The 20,687-nt window shown below is 39.6% G+C and overlaps 1 protein-coding gene across 3 annotated transcripts in view; it reads left to right on the top strand.

The window, feature by feature from the left end:
* KIAA1958 (KIAA1958 ortholog) overlaps nucleotides 1-20,687 on the top strand; it is a 90,647-nt gene that overhangs the window by 38,812 nt on the left and 31,148 nt on the right. The window lies entirely within an intron of this gene.

A 20,687-nucleotide genomic window follows, 5' to 3' on the forward strand; every position in this document is an offset into this window, starting at 1 on the left:
CACATTATTTTTTTTGGTTTATCTTTTGAGGAAGTTTTTCTCAGAAGAAACGTTGCAGAATCATGCAGTGTTAATGGTCTTAGGAGAGAAGTTATGATGTGATGCTGGACCTGCCCATGACCCCTGAAAGGTTTCCCCTGAAAAACAAAAGGTACCCACCCTTGCTATAGCTCTTTGAAGGTGAAAACCAGCATGTTGAATGGCATTCATATTGCAACTAAGCACAATCCAGCAACAGCACTTAATAGATGCTGTAGCTGACACAATTCAGCATTGCCTCTCCAAACCAAGTGGAATATATTAAAGTTAAGAAACCTCTGTCAGATAAAGAAAAAATAGCATTGAAATCACTTGGATTTTTATCAGTAGTGACTTACAAGTCCCATTCATTTCAGTTAGTTGGCACTAACATTGGATTTAACCCATGAGCCTTGTGTTGTTGTTCCCCTTCCATGTGCTTATGTGCTGTTGTTAAAGAATCTGTTGTTAGAGATCAGTAGCAATGTCAAAGGTCTGGAGTTTTGGGGGGAGACAGTCTCTACCTGTAACAAATCTCTTTCTGCTACAACTTCTTAATATCAATTTCAATGGCCTTAAATATAGTATTTCTTTTCATCCTCCCCTTTTTTGTGATGGTGGTGGGGAGAATATCATGGAGTGAAAATTGGGTTTTTTGTTTTGTTTTGTTAACATGTGGTTTAGGAATTCTGTCAAATACATAACACCTTTTAACTAAAAGGTTGGTGTTTGTATTTTTAATTATTTCATCTTGGTATGTGATCCCTATGTTGTAGAAATACAATTAAGTCTGAAAAATGTGAGAAGTTCACAAACAGCAGGTGCTTTATCAAAAGACGAAAGAAAATGTTCACTTAAGACTATTTGTTCTTAGATGCCTCCAAGGCTTAGATTTTGTTCAACAAAAAGTGATTCATTTTGAATAGTGAGTGGTTTTATATGAACTTTGGAATCCTTTAATAGCAAAAGAAGGTTTATTCATCCTACTTGGAAGCTTGGCTAGCCAGAGTCCATTATAAACCTTTTAATGCTGAAAATAAAATCTTCCTACTCACCAGTTTTATAACCTTGGTTATCTCAGTAGCTTTGCAGTAAAAAGTCTATTAAATCTGAACACAGATTCAGATTCTGTTCATTGTAATCCTCTCTATTCAAAATGCTTCCCAAATCTCTTGGGAATGCTTAGACCTCCTAAAGTTTTGCACAGACGTTAACCAGAGACAAGTGTTGCAGACTGCAGTGGAAGAGGCAAGATTCAGCCAGCATCTACAAGGCTTCTTTTTTATGCTTTCAGAGTTAAATTATGAAAAAGCCATGAACGTGAAGACCGACTCTTGTGATTACTCTTTCCCATTTCATGCCTCACAATACTATAAATATTACCTTTTTTGGGTGAAACACAGTAGTTTATCTTCTAACTGTTTTATATTAATGTGGATGCAGTGTGTAGAATCATTGAGCTGCTCGGTCTCAGTTCATACTACACAGTTATAGTGCTATTATTCTACTTTCACTGCCGTGGCAACACTGTTTGGGACCTTGGGGTTTGTAGTTTGGTGAGGCACTAGAGCTTTCTGGCTGGGAATTCTAAATGCCCCTCATTAAACTGCCAATCCCAGGATGTTATAGGATGGAACTGTGGTACTTAATGTGGAATAATAGCACTATATATATGTAGTATGCATGGATTCTACATTTATGCTTTGGTGGGTTTTATCATATGATCAATGATGTTATTAGGCAGTTTTTAGACGAGTGGTTCCCAACCTTTTCTATGTTCCCTACCAATAGGAAATGTTGGACTAATATTCACACCCCCTGCAAAAATAGTATCACATTTGTAGATGAAGAAGTATATTTTCTAATTTTTGAACCACATACAATACTGCAGGTGAACAAACTGAATGTTAAAAAAAATAAGCTTTTAACTCAGTGCATAAAATGCATATCTAAATTGAACAATTAGATTCTAATGTATTCAGAAAAATGTAAACAGTAAAATAATCCTAATTGTGAACATAAAACTGAATGACTTCTTTGCTCCTGCTTCTCATTCACGGTTTCATCAAAATGTGGAACTTTCTTGCTTGACTGTGATCTGCAAGTCTGCCTGTGGATTGCTGAATGATGATTTGTGACTCAAGGATACAAGCCATTCTTTGTTGGACTCCCTGAAATTTAATCACAGACTCCCTGGGGGTGCAGGCGCCCTAGGTTGGCAACCCCTGTTATACTAGACTGGACTTTCTGGTCTTGGGGAGGGGGTATTATATACTGTAGTATTGTAAGTCACTTAATTCAAAATGTGGTCAGCCAACTCAGCTGTTTGAATGATTATTCTGAGCTGAGCCTAGGACCTCTGCTGACTTACAAAATGACTTGGAAGCATTTTTATGTGTTATTTCCAGTGTGTGTGTGTGTGTGTGTGAAAGAAAGTATAACTTGCTGAAATTATTTTTTCTGTACAACCACAAAAAGTACAAGAGTTTTGTCTTCCATACCATCTAGTTCATCTGTTCACAGTGGGGAAAGTGCCATCCCTGATTACATGTGATGTGAATATCTGCTATCTTGCATGTGCATCATATATATATATATGAGTTCTTATAACTTTTCTGTGTATAAGAGTATATTATCTGTCTTGAGGCCCCATTAGGCCATAAATCTTAACAAATGATGTGATTTGGAAAACCCTACAGAAGAAATGGAATCAAAGTCATTCTGAATATAACCCTATTTGTGCCCAGAAATAGCAGTGGCTTATATTATTGCAGGGTGATCCATCATGCAGGAGGGAGTTATGAAATTTTTATATAACATTGTCCCAGAACACACTCTCTCTCTTTCTTTTTAAATCCACTTCTGCCAGTATGGCTCTGCCTCTACAGTTTTACACGGCAGAATTTGCGGCTCCTGGTTAAGTCAGTTTGTGGAGATAGCCTCTAGGGTCATATCCAGAGGGAAGTGATCAAATGAACAATTAAGCCACTGTTAAGGATTAGTCCACTGTGCACTGTATCTCTCGCCTGCTAGAAATAAAGAGTTCAGAGGCCACTAGCAATTCATTCAGCATCATAAAGTGAGCCTAACTCTGCTGCTGAGCTAAATATAACAAGAGACACCAGTCTGAGCAGAAGAAAATGTCTATTTTAGTAGACATGGGGTAATAAAGGAGCAGAAAAAGAGTTTTCATGTTAATCAGCAAGAATTCAAGACATTTAAAGCTAGCTTCCTCAGTGCTCTAACAATTAGTGGCACTATTCAGGATCAGTGGCGTTGCTAGGGTTGGCATCATTTGGTGCGGTAACTTATGGTGTCACCCTCCTCCGTTGACCTCCTCCCATATCACACCATACAGAATCCTTAGTAATGTTTTTGTATCAGTGTTACTCATAAATCCCTGTATGTCACTGAATACAGTAGTAATAGATGTAATATAAACAACTAGCAAAATTAAAATTATACTTTTAAATTACAATACCATGCACACAGCCTAAATGTATTTACATGTACAGTGTGCCCTCCCCTTATGCAGGGATGTGTTCCGGATCCTTCTGCGTAAGGGGAAATCAGCGTATGCTGAAGCCCCATAGGAAGTAATGAGACTTGCACCCGTGGCACGTGGTGACGCAGCAGTATGCATGCACCACAGGCACGCTCCCAATTAATTCTCCCGAGGCGTGCAACAGGCTGAAAGTATGTTGAAAGCTGCGTATGGCACACGCACGTAAAACACAGGTGCACTGTACATAGTTTCTTGTGGTTACAGTGAAAATTTGATAAAATGTGATGTTTTTAAATTAAAATTTAAAAAAATTAAATTTTAATTTAATTTTTTAAAATTAAAAATTAAGAAAAATTAAACCTGGGGCTTCTCTTTCCTTCTCCTACTGAGCCCACTCATACCATCTCTTTGGCATTTTAAAGGGACACAGGCAAATGCCACAGCCCGTTTCTGCCCATAGGCTTATGTTTGGGGAGCAGTAGTGTCACCTCCCTTTAGGGTGTCACCTGGTGTTGCCTGCACACCCCCACTCCAAGTGATGCCCCTGTTCAGGACTTTATCACGTGGGGCCTGAAAAGTGGAATTAGAGCAGGATAGTAGCATCTGCAGCCATACCTTATCATATGATGCTGCATCTGTTGAGTAGCTGGTCATCTGTTGCTAGAGCGGTCCTTCTCATTGAAGGGCAAAACCCCTCAATGCCTCCCATTTGTGCTACTTTTGCAGTGATGTAGTGCGAATGGGCATGATTCTGCTCCTCTCCCACTCCCTATTCTGAAGCAGGCTGGTCCCCCCCCCCCCCCCCCAATTTCTTTTCTTTTAACTTAATGGATTATCATGATCACACCATTGCACTAAAAACATAAAAATAAATCCAGACAAAGGGCATAGGGCAGGGAGGTGGGGTTTTGGATGCTAGCAGGAGGGAGGCAGAACCTGGGTCAGAAGCAGCACCGTGAGGATTTGGAAGAGCTGTGTGATAATGCCTGTCCTCAACTCAGTATACTGTATTTATATTTCCTAGATTAACATGATTGTGGCACCTTACGAGTTTGGTGTAATAAAGTCCTTTGACTGAACGATTTCTCCACCCACAAATGCTGGCAGGACTCAACCATGTGCTTTCCCCAGATTGCCTCTGAGTCAGTTCTGTAAGCTAGTTATTTAATAAGCAGTTCATATCTAAACCATTAAAAAGATTTTTAATATCATCACCTATGTAGAAGCTTTGTGAAAGAAAGGCCACAGGTTATATCAAGTCTGTCAAGGAAATGCAGCTTAAAGTATCACTCTGTTGCTTAGTCACTACTGAAAATAACTACAACAGATATGTTCTCTGAAGGGCTAGTAGCTAGGGATATGTTTATTATTATTATATAAAAAATTTAATGTTTAAAAAACATATAAACAATCATATACATACAGACATACAAACACTTATCCTATACAGTCATATCACAACAGTAATTAATTATACATACTAAATGAAGAGTCCTTCATTTAGAGTCCTTCATTTAGAGCTAGGGATATGATGACTCTTTTCTCTAAGGCTGAAATGGACTGAATCAAGGGACAACCCTTTGCAGGATAAGCTGAAGCTCTTTTTAATTTGTTCCATATTACATGCTGTTTCCTTTGCAGTAAACCTCTAGATTATGTTTCTGCCAAGTGGACAGTCCTGGTAGATTCAATCTTTGGAAAAAAGAATTTAAAAATAGCATTTCTGTGTCCCATCTCAGCTTCAGTGATCTGTGCTTGATTCCTGCTCTCCACTCTGCTGCCAGTTCTGCTTCTGCTTCTGTTTATAATATTGCCATCAAGTACTGATTCTGACAAAGATATGTTGCAATATGCCATGGGATTTCCTTACGGGACACTGGCAACTGTTTGCTCCCATACTTGGGAATCTGAGCATTACTCTCCCTACGCTGTGTTGATGCTAGATATTTTTCTGTGCCAAGGTTCTGTTTCCTTACACTGGCTCCATAGAAATGCTAATAGACACACTGCTCCAAACCTGCTGGTTGTTTCTGGCATGCCCCTTGTAGCTCACTATATTTAATTGGAGCTTTAGGAAAATAAATTAAGAGGCAGATACACTGGTCTTGGCATTCCTCCTTTAGCTTAGCATGCACGTGTGTTTTGGTGTTCATTCACGGATATATTACCTAGTACAGCTTCACCCTGTCAACTGTTTATAATAGCTCTCAAACAAAATAAAGACTAATGAATAATTAGGCCAACTAAGTTCCAGTTTTTCTGTTAAATACAAATGTCAGTGGTGTCACTAGGGTTGGTGTCATTTGGTGTGGGTGCCAGGAAAGGGTGGCAGGGGATGGTTGATGGTGGCCTACCCTTCCTTCCCTTCTGCTGCCTCCCTCACCTGCTCCCCCACCCCCCAGCCACCAACCTGCCCGCTGCCTGGCCAGACCCAGGAAGGGTTGCTGGGCAGTGGCAGCAGCCTAGTCTGCCATCCCTTCCCTCCCTTCCCACTGCCTCACTCACTCATCTGCCCAGACCTGGAAAGGGCTTCTGGGGAGGTGGGCACGTAGGTGGCTGGACAAGCAAGACAGCAGGAGGAGACAGAATACGTTTTCTCTGGTACCTTGGGCCATTGGTGGAAATAGCCAGGGCAACGGGAAAGCTAGAAGGGGTGTACACTGCCCCTCCTTCTCCAGTTCCTTGCCTCCCTCATCTGAGAGGGCCAGGGCAATGGAGAAGCCGAAAGGGACATGTACTTCCTCTCTGGTCCTTTGGTCCCTTGTCCAAGAAAACCATTGCAGCAGAATTGCCGGAAGGGACATGCACTTGCTCTTCCTTCTCCATTGCCTTGGTTTTCTTGGCCGAGAGAGCCAGGGAAGTGGAGAATCAAGAAGGTGCATTCACCTGCCCTCTTCTTCTCTGGTGCCTTGGCTCCTTCAGCTGAGAGAGCTGGCTGAGAGAGCCATGGCATCAGAGAAGAAGGGGTGGTTGCCAGCAGCAGTGCCAGACACCACCTCCCCTGGAGTGAGAGAGGGCCCAACCAGGTGCCACTCCACACCCTCAGAGATGTCACCTGGTGTGGTCTGTACCCCTTGTACCCAGTGGCACTTCTGACAAATATGAATATTTATTATCTCACATCTAAACCAGCAACCCTCTTGAAACCAAAGGCAAACTGAACTGCATATCCTAATACACAGTAGGCTATATCCAGTTTCTCCCTTTCAAAGTAATAAATTAAGAAATGTCTGTGTTATTTTTTATTATTATTCCAGAATTACATTGTTTTTTCTTTAATGCCATGCTTGGGGTGGGAAATCCTTCAAGTAGAACATGCCATCATATTGACAATTGCCCTTTCTAAACCAGAATGTAGAGTCACCCTTAATCTACTTGAGAATATGTAGCAGCAGGCATTCAACTGACTAATAAATTAGCCCACTGTTCTATTTCCAGATCTGAACCTTATGGGTTTTGCTGCTTTTGTAAGGAATAGAAAGGCAGAAATATTTTAAGGGTATGAATAATAGATTCCCTGGCAGTTAAAAAAAAAGTTGTTTCAAACATGTATCTCAGGGAGCTTCTGCAAGGCAAATTCTTGGTGCTATCAGATAAAGATATTGTGTGTCTATTCTGTCTTCCCCTCTTTTTTTAAAAAAATTATTAGCTATTTATATAATACAACAGTAAATTATCTCCTACTTACCTTCCCCCATTACAATGTTATGTGATTCAAATGTAATGAGACAATTACTATCAAAGACAAATGACAGCAATAGACCAAAATCTATGTCCACAGAGTGTTCATCACAATAGCTTCCAATATATCATATGGTTCAATCACGGGCCACAACTAGAATTTAAATGGGAGATGAAGGTTAGAAATGGATGCTATGGAATCTTAAAACGTGTCTTCAGCTATTTCTTTTCTGGCAAAGTGAAGTTTGAGTGTCAATTTCTCGAACAAGTACAGTATTTCCCTCATGAATTTATTTCACGTGGTGAGAAAATGGTGGGAAAAGGTTACTAATGGAAGACATCCTTCTCATTTGGATAAAAATTCTGAAAGTGGGGCAGAGCTATTGCACATTGAAAACTTGTCTGGAAATCAAAGGTGGCTGGTGGTTCTCATGTTATTGGGACAGTGGATCTGTTCTTGGTTTTGTCTGACATTAAAGGAACTGTTCAAAATGCCGGAACCTAATCCCAAAATAGATTCAGCACCTTCGATTTTTCCTTTAAAATAAAATCCCGGCACAGATCCACTGCTCCACTCACATAGGACCCACCAGCTGCCCCAGCTGGAAGTAACTAAAGAGCTACTTATTAAGCCTGAACAGGGCTGCCAATGCAAGGACATCATGGGGAATGAGATATAGTCCATGTCACCTTCACAGTGTCAGTTTGATCTTTTGGGGAAAAGTTCTTTGGGCCAAGACACACAATCTAAAAGCGATATAAGCATTCTTCCGGGTTATCCCATGCAAAGCCATGTTAGTTTCCTCATCGAAACCATATTGCCTAAGAAAACGTAATGAAATTCATGTGGTCAACAGATGACTTGAAGGTACATAAACACAGTGTGAGATTTATGCTTAAATAGGTGGACACACAATCCCCTCTGCACAAATTCTGCCAAGAAAACTGGAATAGGTTTGCTTTAGGGTTACCATAAGTCAGAAATGACTTGAAGGCACACAACAACAACAAGGTATACACATCTCTGCTCTAATTTACAATGCGTGTGTGCCTAAAAACACTATTTGCATAGCTGTTACTTCGCCCACCAATCATTTAAACAAGGTATGGAGTCAATTAATGGGCCAGGATGGAATAGTCTTGTGTCTGATTTTGATGGAGGATGCTAGAGTGGCCTATTTGGGATTATGGGTTTTATGCCACTCTGAGATCGCATGATATAGAGCAAGATAGAAATGTTTTATTTAATAAAGACTATTCTGCTCCTTCTAAAACAGGGGTGGAAACTGGGTGGCTGTCTAGATGATGTTGGACTGCCACTCCCAGAACTCCTTATCATTAGCAATGCTGACTGTGGAGATTATTACACATGGTTTTTAAACTGCGATTTCATTGGTATGGAAGTGGCATCAACAATGCAGATCGCAAGACACCACTTCCCTCTCCCCCACCTATCCCTTTTCATTCATGGGGGATCCTATGAATGAACTATCAATAATAATAATAATAATAAATATTTATTTCTAGCCTGCCCAATCATGAAGAATCCGGGCGGGTTACAACAATAAAATACATCAAATTACAATAGAGTTAACAATTACAATTGCATAAGGCCCTGGGTGCGCAAAGCCATTCCTGGGACTCTAGCATGATTGACAGTCACATGGTGTCACTGTCCCCTCTCCCTCCTTTTCCACCTCCCCCTTGCTATTTTTATTTTATTTTATTTTAATCTGTTTTTTATGCAATTCTGGAGCTCTGAATTTTCAAAAAGTCATTTCAAAAAGCTTAAATCAGGGCAGCAGAGTTTAAGAATTGTGCAAAAAGCAAGGGGGAAAATACCTAGAGGCATGGTGGGTAAGACATAAGGGAAGGATGATGGGGTTAAGGCAGAGGACGTGAAGGAAAGAAGTGTGGTGGTGGCTGCTCCTCAATGTCCTGTTTTATTTTTGCAGCGTGAAAGAGTCGAGAAAGGGGCTGGTGTGATAATCTCCTATGACTGCTGGGAGTTGTAGTTCAACATAATCTGAAGGGCTGCACAGTTCCAACTCCCATTCAAGAGACTTCAGGAGTCAGACAGACAGCCAAGCAAAATATATATTGAGGAAAGAGGAGGCAAATTATTGAAAAGTTGGCAATGCGATCAGACTTGGAAACAAAAAGTATGAGTTCTGCAAGAGCAGGTAGCTATGTTATCAGGTTCATTCAAAGGTGAGAACGTTATGGGAATGAAGTTTCCTGGGGTGCACAGATGGTTTTTTATGCTCTGTGAGAATCTGACAGCAACAGTTCACTTCATGTGTGGTATATTTACATCTCCTGTGGAAATTAAAGATAAATCAAACAGTGTGCTGGATTCACCACCTTTTGGTAATACAATAATAATTAAAAGAAAACTATTTGGGGCTAAGGACTTTATGGTTCTTCATATAAGCAATATATCAGCCATGTAGTGTCAAGTTCTAAAGGAAACTCCAGAGTGTGATTTACTATATTAATTATAATCTTATGGCTTTTTGCTGCTAAGCCTGAAATTACAATCACATTCTAAAGTTGATTTAAGTATATTCTTTGGTTAAGACTGCAGTACAGCTTATTCTGATTAATGTAATAAAATATTTATTGCATTTTCTCTTACATCCCTTTGTCTCTCTGTTTACTTAGAAGGCCCGTGTGCAAAAGCTGTGATGTTACAATTAGAGCCAAATGATAGCAGCAACATGTCCCCTTTGTAACATATCTATATTTTATTTCAAAAGAGGCTTGGGAGTGAGGACAGATAGGTTCCCTTTTCATGACCTTCCCATAGTCTAGGGATCAGAAGCATGTGGCTCTTCAGATGCTATTGGACTGCAACTTCCATCAAACATAACCAGCAAAGGCTGCTAATGTTGAGAGAAGATGGGAGGTGCAGTCCAACAACATCTGGAGGGTTGCATGTTCTCCATCCTTACTGTTGCACATCACCCAAATTCCCCTCCTCCTCCAGCATAGGTCAAACACTGGGATTGATAAAATTAGCCTAATTAGGAGAACATTATTTGAGGACGGCTTGTGGGAAAATAAAGTGAATTGTAATCCCCCTTTCTCTGTTTTTATAAATGAATTTATTTTTATGTGCCTGTTTTCCTGCCTTCACTTTTACAAACTGGAGGAGCCTCAAATCTGGCTCGGAAGATCAACATTGGGGAAGAGGAGAAGTGACTTGTCTCATATATCAAAATTTGTTGTTAACTGCCCTCGAGTTGATCTCGACTCATGGTGACCCTATGGATGAGACATCTCCAAGATCCCCTGTCCTCCACTGCTGTGCTTAATTCCTGCAAAGCCATAAAACCCATGACCTCCTTAATTAGAGTCCATCTACCTAGCATGTGACCTTCCTTGCTTCCTATTTCCCTCCCTTTCCCAGCATTATTGTCTTTTCCAATGAATCTTTCCTTCTCATGATGTATCCAAAGTATGACAGCCTCAGTTTGGTCATCTTGGCTTCCAGGGAGGTTTCAGGCTTGATCTGCTCTAGGACCCCCCCCCTTTTTTTTTTTTTTCCCCTTTGGCTGCCCATGAGATCCTCAGTACTCTTATCCAGCACCAGATCTCAAATGAATTGATTTTTTCCCCTATCTTCTTTCTATGTTGCAGAATTTGAGCATGGTTTTGCTTGCATGGGAAATGGTCCTATAGTTACTGCAGTCTCCTGTGTCTCCCTTTTTGTGGATGAGGATATATATCTGTTGGCCATCGTTTTGTTTTCCATATCTGTTGACATATGTTGGTTAGCACTAGAGTTGACTCTGTCAATGTAGACTGCAGCAGTTCAATTAGAATATCATCTGTTCCTGGTGATTTGTTTTTTTGCTATTTCTTTTATTGCAATAATTCTTTTATTGTTTCCACCTTGCTTTTTAGAATTTGGGCTTCATCTTCATATGTCTCTTCATCCCATGTGTTATTCATTATGTCATCTCTTTTGTATAATTCTGTGTATTGCATTCAACGTCTTTTTATTCCCTCTGGTCCTTAATTATGTTATCTTTATTGTCATAGAGCATGCTAGTCCTTGGTTTGAATTTTCCATTGATTTCCCGGATCTTGTGAAATAGAGCTCTTGTTCTTTCCTTTTTGTTGTTGTCTTCTATTTCTCTGCATTGATCGTTGTAGTAGTTTTCTTTACCTTTCCACACAAGCTGTTGTACTATTACATTCATAATTCTTAGTTTGTTCCTAGCTCCCTTTTGTTTTACTTCTCTTCTTTTCTTTATTGCTTGTAGTGTTTTTTCTGTCATTCATGTTTTTTTCTCTTTCTTTTTATTTATTGAAAGTGTCTGTCTGAATTCTTCTGTTATTATGTCTCTGGCTTCAGACCATACTTCCTCTGGTTCTCGATCCATTATGCTTAGTAGTGCAAATCTGTTTCTTATGTTGTCAGTAAATTCTGTTGAGATATTATTTAGATCATATTTTGGTATAATCACTGGTATTGTTTTCTCCTTGAGTCTTACTCTTATTTTTGATATGAGTAATTCATGATCAGTGCCACAGTCAGCTCCTGGTCTAGTCTTGGCCACCAGTATAGAGTTCTGCCATCTTTTACTTCCAGTTATATAATCTATTTTACTTTTATGTTGACCATCTGGTGATGGCTATGTTTATAGCCTTCTTTCTGGTTGTATGTGTTTACAATGAATAAGTTGTTGGCTTCACAAAAATCTATCAGACGTTCTATTTCCACTGATTTTCCCTCTTTCTACTTGTTTCCTTGTTGGGCGTATTGGAGCTAGGGATGGAGACAGGGTGATTTTCAGTAGATATAATGCTGACAAGGAACAGTAAAATAGCTCCTTGCATGTGGATCTTTTGAAACAGACTAGAGTGTCATTTCTTGCAGAAACAAGCGGACCAGAAACCATGGGATTGAGGGGATTAGACACAATTTGACAACATGTATACTTTGGTCCTGACTGTGCCTCTTATTTAGAGATATCTATGCTGCTTATCTATCCAGAAAAGCTTAATGTCAAATTACATCTTAATATAATACAGTGGACCCTTGTTATACGCTGGGGTTTGGTTCCAGGATCCCCCGTGTATAACAAAATCTGTGTATGCTCAAGTTCCATTAAATATAATGACATAGCAAAATGGTATCCCTTATAAAAAATGGAAAATCAAGATTTGATATTTGAAATTTAAACTTTTTTTGAACATTTTCAAACCGTGTATGCTTGAATCCGTGTATAAAAAATCCGTATATAAGAAGGGTTGACTGTAGTACAATAAAATACAGTGAAATGCAACAAAGGCAGCTGGTGCAGCCACTAAAAAGGCTCTCTTTTTTATTTCATCACCCATGCTTTCATCCTTGTTGGGACACAGTGAGAAATCTTTCCTTCTTAGGGGATGAACAGGATGGCATGGATGGGGACTAAGCCTTTAGTATCCTGTATCCAAGTCATTTAGGATTCTAACGATAATCATCAACACTTTGAAGTTATGCTCAGAAGACACTGGCAACCAGTGTCCTTGTTGCAGAATCGGTGTAACATGTTGGTGTGGATATGTACTCTTTATCACCTATACTGCTACATTCTGGCCACTTCCATCTTCTGAAGACTGTTCTGATCTGTTAGTACCTGTATTTAAATGGAGCCCAGAAAAATGAAACACCTTAGACATGGTTCTCTGTTTTGAGGGCAAATGCTGCTTTTGTGTCACTCTTAATTCAAGCCCAGGTCCTTTAGGATGCATCTCAGCCTGCATTTACTTGGGAATACATCCTGTTGAACTCAGTGGGACTTGCTTTGTGTTGCATGGTCAGATTCTATAACTTGCTATGTCTGTTATTCTTTTGGTGAGAAAGGGAAAGATGGGAGAGTAATGGGAGAGATAAGTAACACCAAGGGCAGTGTTTTGGGCAGTGATTCTGTGGGTACTAAATGTGCCTTGTACAACAGGCTTCTAAATATTCTCTTGGTTATCTGTGGAGAGCAGGCATGAGAGCTTTGCACAAAGTGTTTCTTTTCCTCTCATCTAAACTATGGATGACTAATGGAGGCAAGTATGGGTCTGGTAGGTGGATAAGGCTATTTGTTTCTTGAGGCAATGGGTGCATTGATTATAAAGCATTTTCAGTATATCTTGGCTTGCCATTTAGTACCTCGACTTTTCAAACATACATACAGGGTCAGATGGAGGTGATGTGGTTCATAGTTGATGAAGTCCCAAGGAGACTTGGCTATGCATTACGAGAGATTTTCCTTACTTTTCCTCCTAGGAGGACTGGTTTTAGGAGTCCTCCTCCCAAACCACAAGATTCTCAAAAGAAAGTTGTACATTTCTCCCCCTCATTTTCTCTTTTTCAGCATTATGAAAGCTCTTTTGCCCATGCTAGTTAGTGAGATGGCACGCAATCTATGGAACACATCAATTTGACCAATGTTCCTGAGCAATGCAAGCTGACAGTGTTGCAAAGGCGGATTAAGGACAGATGGGTGTTTGTGTTATTTCCTGGATACAAATTCCTACATTTTCATTTTAAATTACTTTGCAATGTTTTGTACCCTTCATTAATGAGTAAACATGTATGGCAATATTTCCATGCTATATCAATACTTAATCTATAAAAAGATTAAAATCAATACTACTCCCTCTGGCTGGCTGTGTGTCTATATTAATAAAATCATGGATTAGTGTGCAATAACAGAGCAGTCTTGTGCTAAAATTGGGCTGGAATTGGGCTGGAATTGTAAAGATGTTGTTGCAGCTAAATTGACAGAACAGCTGCCACTCCATCAGTGGAGAGGGAAGTGTGAAAATGGAAAAAATACATTTCTATATGCAGCTAGAAATGTATGAAATGGCAGACATCCCAACCCAACGTCCCTGGAAACACTGCCACAGCCCACCGGTTAGGATCGGTGCAAATATCTGCATACCACTTTCATATAGAAGCAGCTGGTGAACTGACTGTAGTAAAGACATGCAGTATATTCTGCACATTACCACACAGAAAACACATAGGATGAGTGCCACATCAGTGGTGAAAATGGAGTCAGTGACCATGGGGCTGAAATTACAGAGTTTTTGATCAGCAAGGACTATGATGTGATCTGACACCACTCTGGACCCCTCATTACTTCGGCAATCTCCATAGTAGCTGTGGGAGCAATGTATTGTTAAGAGCTGTCCCCATCATAGTCCATTGTATTTTGAGGCAGCTTGGTATGCTGTATTTTTTAAAAAATATCTCCCCCCATGAAGTTATTGAGAGGGAGATTTTGTATGTTTTCAGCTGGGGCTGATGTAAAATTGTGTCATAGATCGTTTGGATGAACATAGGATGCTGCGTGTGCTTTTTCTCTGTGCTACCAACATGGTGCACATAATTCAGTCCTTACTCAGTTCTTCTAGTGTAGTATCTTAAGTGGTGTCATATCTTCAGTGATAGAAGACTAAATGCTTCTGTGGGGATGCAATACTCTGTGGTATTGCTTTTGTATCTGTAATCATCACGTCTAGTCTTGCATTGGCATAAAAGAGCTTCCATTGTATGTGGGTCTTCATATGTGGTGTGCACCGAGTCAGAACTTGGAGACCTTATGAAGGAGAGTCCTCCAAGAGCCCCAATGACAATATTGAGTTTGTAAGACCCTGCTCAGGTTTTTTTTTTTTGTGGATTTTTCGGGCTATGTGGCCATGTTCTAGAAGACTTTATTCTTGATGTTTCACCAGCATCTGTGGCTGGCATCTTTCTCTGAAGAGCCAGCCACAGATGCTGGCAAAACGTCAGGAATAAACTCCTCTAGAACATGGCCACATAGCCTGAAAAACCCACAAAAAGCTATGGATACCAACCATGAAAGCCTTCGACTTCACCCTGCTCAGGTCTTACAAACTCAATACTGTGGCTTATTTGATTGAATCGATCCACTTTTAGTGCCATCTCCTTCTTTTCCAATTGCCTTCTACTTTGCCATGCATTATTGCCTTTTCCAACGAGTCATAACTTCTCATGATGTGTCCAGAGTATGATAGGCTCTGCTTGTTCATCATCATTTCATAACAAATAGGAAGTTACTTGTTAGTAATTCCGTGACTGCTGTTATAATGAGGGATAATTTCACTTCTTTTGTGGTGTAACAGAATTTTTAAACTGCTTTACTAAATGATGGAGGAACGATAGCCCATGATTCAAGTGCTAATTCATTTTAACTTATGCTGCTGCTTTGTGCTCTGTCATGGGCATTGATGTAATAGTGGGGGCCAGGGGCATGCAGTTTTTTAAGTTATCAAAAAGTATTTTAATAATAATTTAAGTTACTTTTTTAGAAACTGGAAAACAGAGTTACTTTTTAAAATGTAGATGAACTGGGAAGTGGTTATCAGAACCATTTCCCAATCTATATCTAACGAGAATTTATACCATTTGAAATTTGGCCCGTTGTCCTCTGCTTTTTTTTCTCCTCAGATGCAAAATGGCATGCCAGAGGAAGAAGTCATACTTTTGTAAATATGAATACTATGAAAATTAAACCAAAACCAGATTAACCTGTGGCGCCTGATTCCTCAAACAGTGCCTAGCCATTATGTATGCGTATATATGCGTATCTCAGAATGCATTATGGGGCCAGACATATTGTGGGGTTTGTTGTTACCAGAAGAGCTCTTTAATTCATGAAAATGCTTCAGTCACCATTGTCCAGCAAAATATAGCTGTATAATCCATGTGATGTAGATTGTGACAAGACCTTCTCTAAAAATGTAATGACTAAATAATGTATTCTCACTGATGTCTAAACAGGCGCAGTAAGGAGAAAATGATAAGTTGTCAGTTAAAATTCTGATGACATTCCCCCCCCCCCCCCAAAAAAAAAAAATTGCTGGGTATCTGTGAAATCATTTGAAGGCATTCTGGACAGCAGAGAGGTTTATGTGTAAAACTGTATTCACTAGCATAATATTTATTTATTTATTTAAAATCCTCTCTTACCTATTTTCTAACAAGTAGGGCAAATCCATACTGACTAAAAAACAACTAGTGTCTGATTTTGCCCCTGTCCTTTCTGATTTTAGTTTGGAGATCCATGTTTTCTTCATCCCAGAATATTTGCTCTCAGCTCACAGTATGGTCAAAGTCTGTTTATACCAGCTCCCGAGGTTGGTTTATTTTATTTTATTTTTTGATTAAATGTTTTCTTATTTTCACAATAAAATCTGATCAAATATCAGACATACAACCATTATATTATAACATCTCTACTAACAAGCATAACAGAGCTATTGATTAGTTTATTATGTCTATTATATCTTAAAATATCTATCACACTCATTGTTCACCTTACATTCACCTTACATTCAATCCATCCGCTTCCTATACTTTCCTTTACCTAACACTTTATTTCTTAATCCCTCCATGTCTATCCTATCTTCCTTTGCTCTTTTCCACTCTTCCCTTACTCACTCCCTATACCTCACCTCCTCACCTCACTCCTGTCTCCCTTTGATTCATGTTCTATCACCGCTCTCATCTCCTTCTCTCCGTCTCTTTCTTGAGGTTGGTTTATTTTAACTCAGTATTTTCTAGGAGGAAACAGATTGGTATAACTGGCTGTTTGTTTCTGCTGTTTCGAACCTTTCACTTTTACGTGGCATTTGCTCCATGAGGTTTTCAGTTTGGGCGAATGTCTTTTCCAGTGGTCTGGAGAAGAACTGGAGGAAGGGAGAATGGAGATCAAGGAAAACATACCCATAGACAAACTAAGCACAACCCTCTTAAGAAGAGGGAGGGCTGATGAAAAAAGAACCATCCTTGTGGACCTTAAGTCTGGGGGAAAACTGCCACTTTGAAATGGAAAATTCAAAATGTCTCAAGAAATGTTTGATGTTTGAGAATGATAGAAAAGGTCCAGTTGAAACATAAAGTTCTGGAAAAGTCCTGGAAACTCTTGGTACTTTCAGCCAGTCCAGATCGGCACGTACTTAGGGTGTGTTTAGTATCTGCATTGTCTGAAATTCTACCATTATTTGATTCTATAGTTGCACAAATATTGCTTCTGAAAACATAGTGGCAAGATGGGTATTACTAGTTAGTTACTTCCTAACAAATTGTTTAATTGACCAATTGAATCAGTAGGACTTTCCGAAGTGTTAGCTTAAGAAATCCCATTCAATTGGTAAGTCTACAAATTGCAACTGCAGGGAAAGAATGGAAAGTGTGGATAAATAATTCTAACTCCATTATTGGCTGTAAAGATACTGAGCCAAGTCCAATTATTAGTTCCAGCTACACGGAGTACACTTACCAACTGAATGGGATTTCTTAAGCTAACACTTCAGAAAGTCCTATTGATTTAATTGGTCAGTTAAACAGTATAGAAAACTGCTGCACAATCTTTGTGTCTGTTTGCTTGGAAAGAAGTTACACTTCATTCTATACAGCTTTCTCCCATGTAAATGTGTATAGGGCTGCAGATGTGTTGCACATCAGCTCCAACCCTAGGCACGTTTCCTTGGATTTAAGGCCCACTATAGTTTGGTAAGGCTAATTCTCAAGTGTGTGTAGAATTATATCCTTTCTATCATAAAATTGTGACATACAATTACATAAACTTCTGTGGAGAATCCCAGTAATAGCAATGAAAGAGTGAGAAATATGGAAAGTTTTCCACAAGAAGCCTGAGAATATGGAATGGAGGTATGGATTCCTGGAAATAAGGTTGAGGATAGATGTGAAGCAGAAGTATTAAGTGAATACATAAAGGGCCAGAAAGATTTTTCAGTTTATGCCACTAGTTTCAGGCTGCAATCTTAAAACAGTGTCTTAGGCAGCAAGCCCAAATGAACACAGTAAGTAAATATGCTTAGTCTTGCTTGGTCAGTGTCTTTGATGAATATTTCAGAAGATATGAAATTGTACAGCCCCATCTAAAAACAACACAAAAATCCGAATAGAATTAGTTCTTCAATAACATCCTCTCTATATGTTTGAAACAGAGACAGGCTAATTCTGCACAATAATTCTGCAAGTGGAGGTATAATAACAGGGATACTGTTTTACATTGAAAACAGAATAATAAAACTGGAGATGTTTACTTACAGTCTTTGATAATAATTTACATAGGGCTACCTTTCTTTTAGAAAGCACATATTCCTTGTCAGAGTAATCAACATTGAAGATGATGTCTTGTCAAAATGGCTGACATGAAAATTGCACGCCTGTCAGCGTTTCACAATGAGCGGAAAGTAAAGTGCAAAGAAAGAAAGGCATCCCTATAATTATATTTTTGTTTGGTTTTTCATGGCATTCCTTGGATTGTACACACATGCCCTCTTTGTCTTATCATCCATCATTTGAGTGAAGGAAATGTGTGCAGAAAGTGAAGAACTGGCTGGAGTGATCTTTTCTGTTTTGTAATTTTGTCTTCATGGGAGTTGATCACAGTTGGAGAAAGCCTGTGATTTCCACATGGTGATTTCTTTGAGATATCTCTTGTTGAAATGTCTTCCTTTCTTCCAGAATAGTATCCTATTGATTTTCTGGTCAACTGTTGTGTAAGCCTCAATGGTATGTGTGTATGGGGAAATGCATTTAATCTCCCGTAAATTGGTGTTATAGTAATTCCTTGCTGGCCACCATATGTTTATGACCACCAAAGGTCTCCAAGGACTTTGAGGGATGAGGCTTTCTTGCCTTCTCTTCTGCTACTCTTCCAGAATCTCTGCACCAAGGAAATGGTAGTTTGTGGACTGAGTAGGGGAAATAGCTCACTCTCATAGATGGCCCTTGAAGTTTCGTCCAGCTCTATGATTCTGTGATTCAAATGGGGTGGTGCTGATGTTGGTGGCAGTGGCCATTCCTTTGTGGACCACAAGCTACTGCAGGCCAAGATCTGTTGTAGCAACACTGTATAAGCTTCCTAAATTTTTCATCAGACAGAACAGAGCAATAGCTAAGGGTCTGTTTGCATAGTCATTATTGGTGTGATACATGCTCACAGATGGAATCTACGCCCTTTGCTTTGAGGATATTCATTTGTTTCAGGGACACATGATACATGCTGTGTTTTCTCCCTGGGAAAATGCCACAGGTAGTGGTCACATCTGTGGTTCTTACTGGGATTGTTGTTCAGATTGTATTTGCTGGAGGTTCTCAAATGTCTCAAAATAGGATACAATTTAAAAGTAAACTTTTTTGGTGTCTTACCCTTCCCTATTTGAATGGGTGAAAGTGCTGCCAGAGTACTGGGTCTGAAAAATGTGTGAGGTGTGAACAAAACTACGGAAACCATTTTATGTTGATTTTATCTGAAGGTGCATTGTTAATTTCTTTTATGTTTTGCAAAATCAGCCCCAGTACATTAACCTAGTTCCCTTAAAAGAGGGGAAAAGAAATACAAGGTAACCCTCCCAGTTTGCCAAATATTTTGCAATTTTTGTAATTCTTATCATTTTCAAAGCTCAGCTGGAGTGCCTCTTCTGTTCTGTGTGACAGGGCAGCTAAAAGGTAACCTAAGTTCCTCGTAACATTCAACCTGCTTGTTCATTTTGCTCCATCTGGTAAGACGAAATAGGACACTACTGTCATATCTTTGTCCTGCTTTGAGGAGAAGGTTGGAGGAAATGGGAGACATTGAGTTTGATCATGTTGAAAGGCTCTGAAGGACGGACTACGCGTTATTTTAATTACATAAAAGTATTAAGAGGACTGGGCCTGTCAGAAAGGAAATGAGACCCTTTCCCCCATGTCATAATGCCTTTGAAAATCACTCCTTTGAATTTTAAGTAGCTGTTAGCATTTGGATGGAAGTTTCCTTTGGCGATTCATTCAAGCTTTTAGTGCTGAATTTGTTGTAGCTTTGCTGCCATGGTAGGGGAGGGTGTCATTGGCATGTCAGTGAGGTGAAGGATTAAATCCCTCCCCCCCCCCCCAGTTTCCATGTGCCTCCTCAAATCTTAATCCAAAGGTCCCATGATTTGGCCAATAAACATTCAGATTTTATGAATGCTATAGACCACCCTTTCTCAACCTTTTTACCATGAGAAATCCTTGAAATAATGTTTAGGTCACAGAGAATTGCTGCACAAAAAAAATTATATCTACAGTTGAAAGAAATGTTAATTTCCCCCCAATTACAATCATTGGTAGAACCCTGGTTGAGAAACCCTGCTACAGACAATTGAATGATCATGGATCTATTCTGTGTTTTTGCTAATATAGTCAGCTCTCTGTTTTTGTGGAGGATCCCTTCCAGACTCCTCCCCCCCGGCGAAAACGGAAACTCGCAGATATTCAAGCCCCATAGACTTAAATGGGAGCACATGTCCACAAGCAGCTGCGGGTGTATGTCTCGGGCACACACACGCCATTTTAATCCCCTCTATTTGCTCCTCACAAGTAAAGGAGGGTTGCAGATCTGAAGTCCATGAAAACAGAGGGTCAACTGTACCTTATTTGTTTAGGTGTTATAGGTGTTGCTGATAGGCA

This window comes from Sceloporus occidentalis, unplaced genomic scaffold, assembly GCF_023333645.1.
Source record: "Sceloporus occidentalis isolate IW3139 unplaced genomic scaffold, rSceOcc1.0.p SCAF_1, whole genome shotgun sequence".
Lineage (NCBI taxonomy): Eukaryota > Metazoa > Chordata > Lepidosauria > Squamata > Phrynosomatidae > Sceloporus > Sceloporus occidentalis.